Source organism: Alosa sapidissima, chromosome 8 (assembly GCF_018492685.1).
Source record: "Alosa sapidissima isolate fAloSap1 chromosome 8, fAloSap1.pri, whole genome shotgun sequence".
NCBI classification, from domain to species: Eukaryota; Metazoa; Chordata; class Actinopteri; order Clupeiformes; family Clupeidae; genus Alosa; species Alosa sapidissima.
In genome coordinates, this window is record NC_055964.1 from 26,614,185 (window position 1) to 26,622,654 (window position 8,470).

The window sequence follows — 8,470 nt, forward strand, 5'->3', positions numbered from 1 at the left end:
AGATCACCGTTTGCGTCTAAATGACGGGGTCAAACGCAGAACAAGATCACCGTTTGCGTCTAAATGACAGGGTCAAACGCAGAATAACATCACCGGTTGCGTCTAAATGACAGGGTCAAACGCAGAATAACATCACCGGTTGCATCATTTCCGTTGTCGTCTAAACAGGGCCTCTGTCTGCCACTCGTTGTCTGTAGCTGATCAGTATATTTTAATTATATTTTTTTGGGGCTTTTATGCCTTTAATGCGACAGGATAGTGGAGAGTGACAGGAAGTGTGTGGGAGAGAGAGTCGGGGTGGGATCCGGAAAGGACCACGGAGCGGGAATCGAGCCCGGGTCGCCGGCGTACGGTGCAGGTGCCCCAGCCAGTTGCACCACGGCTGGGGCCTAAAATATTTTTTTATACATCATATTTTTATGTAGCATAGTCATATAATAATACCATTTGAAAGCTTGGACTCTTGGGAATCAATTCATGGTTATCTTTTTCATGTAAAACATGAGAAGTACATGATCAAATTGATCTACTATGTCTCAATTCCCCCCCCCCCCCCCCCCCCATCTTATACACATGAATTGAATTGAAATAGAAATTGCCCAGATTTATATTTGTGTGTAATTATTCCATATTTAGTGTAGTCATTCCATATCAGAGTCCATGACATACAATCCAAATGCAAGCATGAAACTTCAGTGTTACCTTTCATTTGAGACCAATATTATGCTTCTACACAAAGGGGTCCATATGCAGTAAGCATTTGATTGTCAGTATGCATTTCGGATAACCAAAAGTCCTATAGGGTTTTTCCATAGGGCATTTTACAAAAACGCATGAGCATATCTTGGCAAATAATGGTCTAAAGTATTAGTAGCACTTCACTTGACAGTATCGACATAAGAGTGACATGACACTAACCCTAACCCTAAACCTAACCTTAACTTGTTATGACAAAAACCGAATGTCACCTAATAACAGAAGCGTTATGTCATAAACATTTATGACTTGTTTATAACACGTTCATGACAGTGTCATGTCACTCTTATGTCGACACTGTCAAGTAAAGTGTAACCAAAGTATTCATATTTTCATTCTAGATTGATTTACCTTTGCACACAGCTTCACAAGACCTGGTGCTAGGGCTCAGTTGTGTTTCTAAGTCATATCAAGTGACCTAGATGGCTGAAATGTGGTCAGAGTCAGGTCAGAGATGCTTGTTATCCAGCAGAAAGAAAAAACAATAATGTAGCCTCTGTAACTGTGTCAGTACATCATGCAGTTTTTCTGATTGTTTTCCAAGAAACTGTGTCTCAGCTTTCCAAAGAAAGCATTTGATTTTAGGCCAAACTAGGTGGGAACAGTGACCTCTGAAGCAGGCGTGCAATTTCAGGCAAAAACTTACTAACTGAAATCCATGCGGTTAAATTCGGGACCATTATCGCTTGTTTCAATTTGGGACCTTGCCGTTGAAATTATCGTTTGTTTATTCAAAGTGCAAAGATAGTCCAAAGTAATGCAATATTTTGCATTACTTATCCAAACAAGGTCAAAACTGTCTGTTGCAAGACACCTGTAAAGTTTGAAATCAATCGGATGAACGGTTGGAGAGATATGCGAATAACAGTCAAACAGACAGACAAATGTTCCTGTCATTTATAGATTATAGATAGATTATAGATAGATTGGCTACTTTGTTAGCACTAAATATAAACCTGCCTAAGGGACTTAAGATGGAAATTAGCCACTTATTGTTCATTAATACTGTATGTGCTGTCCCTGTTATAAATAAAATTACAAATCACAAAGTAGACAGCAGGCCTTTGTTGAAAACGGAAAAAAGGGGAATTCCTACGTTTTGTTACTTTAAGTGATACTTCTTCCTTCATTAACTTGCATTGTAATTTCAAGGGAGTGTTTAGTCTGACATGTGGCGCCAGTTTGTCAGATGTTGTTTCACCAGTGATTGTGATACCTGTACCAGCTGAACCACCAACACCAACCTCTGTCATATAAGCTGTCATATACTGCTCTTTCTTTCTTAAAATACCTTACCTTCCATGTCAGTCTTTCTCTTTTTCCTATTTTCATCTAATATTGGCATGAAGGCTTTTATCACATCCAACAGTTTAGCAATCATTTTTGAGAGAGAGCAGGAATTGGATAACAGGAAGAAGAGGCGTCAATCGCACACAGAAGCAAGTTCCAATGTCTCCGATTCTGAACTAGACAGGACATGAATCCTGAATGAAAGATTTGAGAAAAAAACACATGCCAACCTGCCATTCATAGCCTGAGGACTGAATCCCACGACGACTGGCGTTATTACAATAAAACCGAAAGTATGGGAATAAAACACATGTTATCGTTTAACTGACATTTGGGTGTGTTCAGTTTTTTTGTTTTGTTTGTACAGGCATGCTTACTTTTTAGACTCCGTTGGCTGTCTGCAACAAATGTGAAACACGGCTCCCTGCACTTGAATGAACGGTGGAACCTGCACAACAGATCTGGAGATACTGTAGGCCCTAGGGGCTACAGGTGAATAAAAGACAACGAAAATGCCAAACCTTGTTGTTTTTGGCATACAGGTGTTGTTTTCTTCATGGTTATACCATGGTTAAACAAACCGATGACCCAGGGGCACAGGAGATATTTTCAAAGTGAAGGGGACCAAATTGTAAGCAAAAACACAGATCTGGCCCACTGTCGACCATCATATTTTAAAGCAACACTAAAGAAGAATTGCTCTCAGGGTCCCCATAGGTAAGAAGCGCAGATTCCTAATAAATTAACTAAATATGCGTCTGCAACAAAGTATAAATATATCTCCTATTATCTGTCGGGTGGGGGGTGGGCTCCCTATGGCTGTTTTACAAGTGATAAGACCTGCTCAGAGTGCCGTTTGCCCTATTGAGAGTTTATGTGCCATCAAAATGATTTTGGAAATGTTAAGGTAAAAAAAAAAAACTCTTTAGGGGGCCTTGCAATGTACTTCAATGAACTCTACCCACTGCCCTGCTGTTTTTTTTTCCCCTACAGTACCCTCCAGATTTATTGGCACCTCTGCTTAAGTTGACTAAAAACCTGTATCATACATAATCTGTTGGTGATTTATTGTAATCTCACAATGAAAAAAGTAGAAAAAATCCAACCTTGAAGGGAAGCAAATTTGTTCTGAGAAAAAGAAAAATCTCATAAAGAAATAAATATTTTTAACAAAATCACATCGCTCAGAATTATTGGCACCCCTGCTTGTAATACCTTCTTAAGCCTCCCTTTGCCAATAAAGAAGCTTGTAATATTCTCCTATGATGCCCTACAAAGTTGGAGAACACAAAGGCCGTTCGTCTTTACCAAATCTCCCCAGATCGTCCAGATTCCTAGGTCCAAAATATAGGCATTTTCAACAAAGTACCTAGTTTTTATAGACATCCCCTGACTTACAAATGTCAACACGCTTTGTTATTATTTAGATTTAGTGTATTCTCTTGTCTTTCCGATGTTAATTTTACTTTAGGTGTTCGAGTTATCAATGGTTTAAAAATGTAAGATCCAAAACTGACTTTGCCAGTATTCTCGCATGGGCTGCTCAGGTGATCTTCTTGGGTACAGTGTGCCGTCTCCTGGAACCCATAACGCAGCCATGGTTTTCCAACCAGCAGATGCTGGGACCAAAGCATGGGCCACGGCCTCCTGGACCACATGTCAGGCACTGCTTAAAAGGAATCAAATGAATTGTTTGTCATCTCAGACATGAGTATTTTCAAGTTAAAAGGCAATATTTAAAGACCATGTGTCTTAAACACCAAGCAACAACAAATGCGTAATAGAACAGCGGTATGCCCAATGGGACATGTGAACAACCGAGACACAGCAACCTGTGCACACATGTTGCTGTTGCAACGCAGGGCGCAACTTTTTCTAAAATTAATGAGACAGCGAGTAACACTACCTGTCTAATAGCACTGGCTGGAAACGAGCGCATTTCACCCCTTGGACAGTTTTGTATGTAGCATGCCGATGAAAGCGTAAGAAAACACAAGAGGCGTATTGGTGAAGCCCAGTCAGACATTGAGTGTAGGAGAGAGGAGCCTTCCTCCGAAGTCTCTGGTACAAAACAAGCAGCACCTTTCCACATGACCATAGATGTGAAGGTAATAATTCCCCAGACCTGAAGCATCTCGGCGTCATATTCATTATGAGCCATTTATGGACAAGGCACCAAACCACCTGGTAATAAGAGGCCACTGCAATCATTGACCATAAAAGTATAAAACTCTAAGCGGTGTTATGCGGTTTCTAAGCTAAAACATTTTTTTGTCACATACTGCAAACATCGCCTCACCATCCTCTAGCTGCCTGTGCCCTGAATACACTGTACAAAATGACTCGATATTTGACCTCTGTGTCAAGTCAAGTCAAGTCAAATTTATATATATAGCACATTTCAAAGCAATAGCATTGCACCAAAGTGCTTTACATAAAATAATAATAATAATAATAATAATAATAATAATACATATACATACATATAAACATATTAAAAAAAAGGGAGAGGTGAGGGAGTCAGGGAGTGTTAAAAGCTAGGGAGAAGAGGTAGGTCTTTAGGTTGGATTTAAAACTACTAATAGTGGGGCAGGATTTCACAACATCTGGGGAGCATAGACAGAGAAAGCTCTGTCACCTTTGGATTTAAGAGAGGCAGAAGGAACACAAAGAAGACACTGGGAAGATGATCGAAGAGGTCTAGGAGGACAGTAAGGAATTAAAAGATCACATAAATACTGAGGTGCTAAACAATCTAAAGCTTTGAAAACAAACAGAAGAATTTTAAAACTAGATGTACCGCATAGCGGTACAAAATATGACCGCCGCTCAGTCCTGTACATCCGTTCCGCGAAAATAAATCACACTTCAATTTGTCTCCATATTTTACTCCATCCCCCACTCTTGAAACTTTTGTGTATGCTTGTTTGGCATGCCTGAGTGTGTGTGTGCGGCTGCACAGAAAGTAGCCTACTGGTGCTGAAAAGGTGAATAGATTGTAGAATAGCCAAAGAAGATGTAGCATTGTTATAAAACCTTTAAAATCTCTAAACAACTGGATTGATGAAAGGTCACTTACACCTGTAGGCTACATTGTATTTGGGAAAAGCAAAAGGTATCAGCATAATGTTATTTATTTATTTATTTTTTATGTATTTATAAACAAAAACATCTCTGTCAGTTCCATGCCGTTTTCAACAGCTATCAAAAACAAAGGTCATTTTTGGATGGATGGATTTTTTGTGAATGTTTCTTCTTCTACATAAGATTTTAGTCATCTTTAGTTCATGTAATACTTTATTGTCAATGCACAAATTAAGTAACAGTAGTCTGAAACGTTATTGTTAATGCACAAATGAAGTAACAGTAGTCTGAAACGAAATGCTGTTTTACATCTAACCAGTGGTGCAAATAACTGACATGTCCAAATGGGCCTTGATGAAATGCGTCGCTAGACTGTTCATACACATTTTAACGGGCCAAAGTTGAAGAGCTTTTGTCCGTGCAAATATAGGCTGATTCATGTTCCCTTGCATTGTGTAACTGAGGTCCATGGCTAGTCTGGCTTTCATCAGACCAAGCTCAATCTTTTAAGAAATCAAAAAATAAATAGCGGGCAGATCAGGCTGGGTTCACCCAGCCTAGTCTATAGGCACCCGATATTGTTTAATTTTCCGATTGAGATATACACGCTCTGGCTATTCTAAATGCAAAAATGCATCAGGGAGTTATGACAAAACGGTAACTAACAAACTAGATCCTAATAGAAAGCTGTTAGCTTCCCTAAGCTACAGGTAGGATTAGGCTATAAGGTAGGCCTATTTACAACATAAATTGTCAATAGGCTATGCTGGCGACACAAATAAAATCTCCTTTGGAAACCAATGGCTTACGCCTTACAGTATCAAGCGGACTTAAACTGCCATATCGTGGCGAAAAGTTGTAATAACATTCACGCAGCTCCATGAGTCAAGGAAAGCGCGAATGAAGTAGCCACTTCTAAATGGGACCCACTACACAGTAGCTTAAGGTGTGTTGCTAAAGCAGCCATAATGAAATGAAGGTGTCATTGTTTGGATAGGCTACTTCACACACACGTGCTTTTTAATTTCACAGACTACAACTACCAAGCTGGAATCAAAGCACATCGATTCCCCTCTCACACCCTGCACGCACTTAAAACAAAATAAACAGGTGTCTCAGTCTCACGCATGTATAGGCAAAACTGTATCAGAGCGGTGCAACGTTGGTAAATCTTCCATTGCACAGAATGATTTTGTAGCACGTGCAATAAATGACAGTCGAAAGATACAAACAGTGCTGCTATACATTTGCTTGGTATAACCGCATTTATAGTTTTCTACAAATGCAATCAATCAAATGGGCCTCCATCACTCAACCAACGCTAATGGTAACATTACCTAGGTCCTTATTGATATTACAAGATTAACGTACCTGCAGTAAAAACCAAGCATGTCCGATAAACATCCTCAGATTTATTTCAGCTTCAAGAAGAAATGGGAATTACACTTCATGTGAACATCTTCCTATCCTTATTAGATGTTCGCTGCGGTAAATTACAGTCCTTGTAGGAAGCGTCCATTGTTTTTCCAACCCACTTTTAACTTCCAACAAAATTACGTCTCACTGCAACGATGCGCCATCTAGTGGACAAACGACTACTTATCGCCAATACTGAAAATGCAGCCATGATGATGATGATGAATATTTATTTTGGCTTTCTTTTAATCCTACTGAATTTGTAATTATGTATCGGCCGTTCTAATACCGATAGTATGTGGGTGCCTGTGTGTGTGCATGTGTATATGTGTGCACCGCCATTTACAGGCCAATGAGTGTACAGTCACTAAATGTACACATAACCTAATTTTTTTAGACCCCCCCATGGATGAAATTCTACGAAACTTGGCATACCCCCAGAGAATGCCAGGTCAATCATACACATAAAATTTGGTGCAGTTCTGAACATCTTAACTGAAGATAGGGGCGATTAAAGCAGAATAATATGTGGTCCCCGGGGACGAAATGAAATTTTTCCGTAAAAGTCTAGTGGGGCTACATACCCACCAAATTTCATGTACCCCGGTGGTTCGGTGTCCCGGGTATCAATGACCAAAAATTCCGGAAGTAGATGACGGGAAAAATTCTTGAATTGTGTGCATGTGTGCGTGTACAAGTTTATGTTTATGTGTGTGAAAAAATCTGACTAAACCTATATGACCGCCGCTTCCCTGCACGGCGGTCATAATTAATTCTTTGTTCCACAGGAAGCCAGTGCAGTTTAGCCAACACAGGTGAAATGTGGTCACATTTCTTAGATCCAGTCAGTAATCTGGCTGCAGCATTTTGGACCAGCTGGAGTCTGTTTAGAGTAGATTTAGTTACACCTACATACAGTGAGTTGCAATAATCAAGCCTAGAGGAAATAAAGGCATGTATAAGGATTTCTAAATCACTGTAGGAGAGAGAAGACTTGAGCTTTGCTATTGTCCTAAGTTGGTAAAAACTTCCCTTGACAACGCTGTTGACTTGCTTATTAAAAGTCAGAGAAGAGTCTAGGAAAACACCTAGGTTCTTGACCACACTGTGATGGTTAACAGACAGAGGGCCAAGAGACTTGCTTACATTGTTGACATAATTTGGTGGTCCAAAAATGATTACTTCAGTTTTGCTGTCATTTAGCTGTAAAAAGTTGTTAGCCATCCAATTCTTAATGTCATTAAGACAAAGAAAAAGGTTTGTCAATGAGCAGGAATTTTCAGGGGCCACCGGTATATAAAATTGGGTATCATCTGCGTAGCAGTGATAACGAATATTGAATTGATTGAAAATGGAGCCCAGGGGAAGCATGTATAAAGAAAATAAAAGAGGCCCTAAAATAGAACCCTGGGGGACACCACACTTAATGGGAGCAGATGACGAAGAAGCATTGCCTAAATGCACTGAAAAAGATCTATCAGTTAAGTAAGATCTGAACCAATTTAATACAGTGCCTTGTAGACCAACTTCAACACCCAGGCGTTTTAAAAGGATCTTCAATGGTGGTCAATGGTGTCAAAAGCAACACTAAGATCTAACAGGACCAATAGGGCACAAGAGCCAGAGTCAACAGAGAGCAATAGATCATTATGGACCTTAAGTAAGGCAGACTCTGTACTATGAAGTGGTCTAAAACCAGATTGAAACTTGTCAAGGATATTAGAGGTGTTTAAATAGGAAGAGACTTGTGACAGAACAACTTTTTCTAAGATCTTAGAGAGAAAGGGCAGTTTAGAAATGGGCCTATAATTTTTCAAATCAATGGGATCAACGGAAGGTTTTTTCAGGAGAGGTTGCACAATAGCGTGTTTAAAGCCAGAGGGTACTACTCCATTAGCCAGGGAGCTATTAATGATGCTCAAGA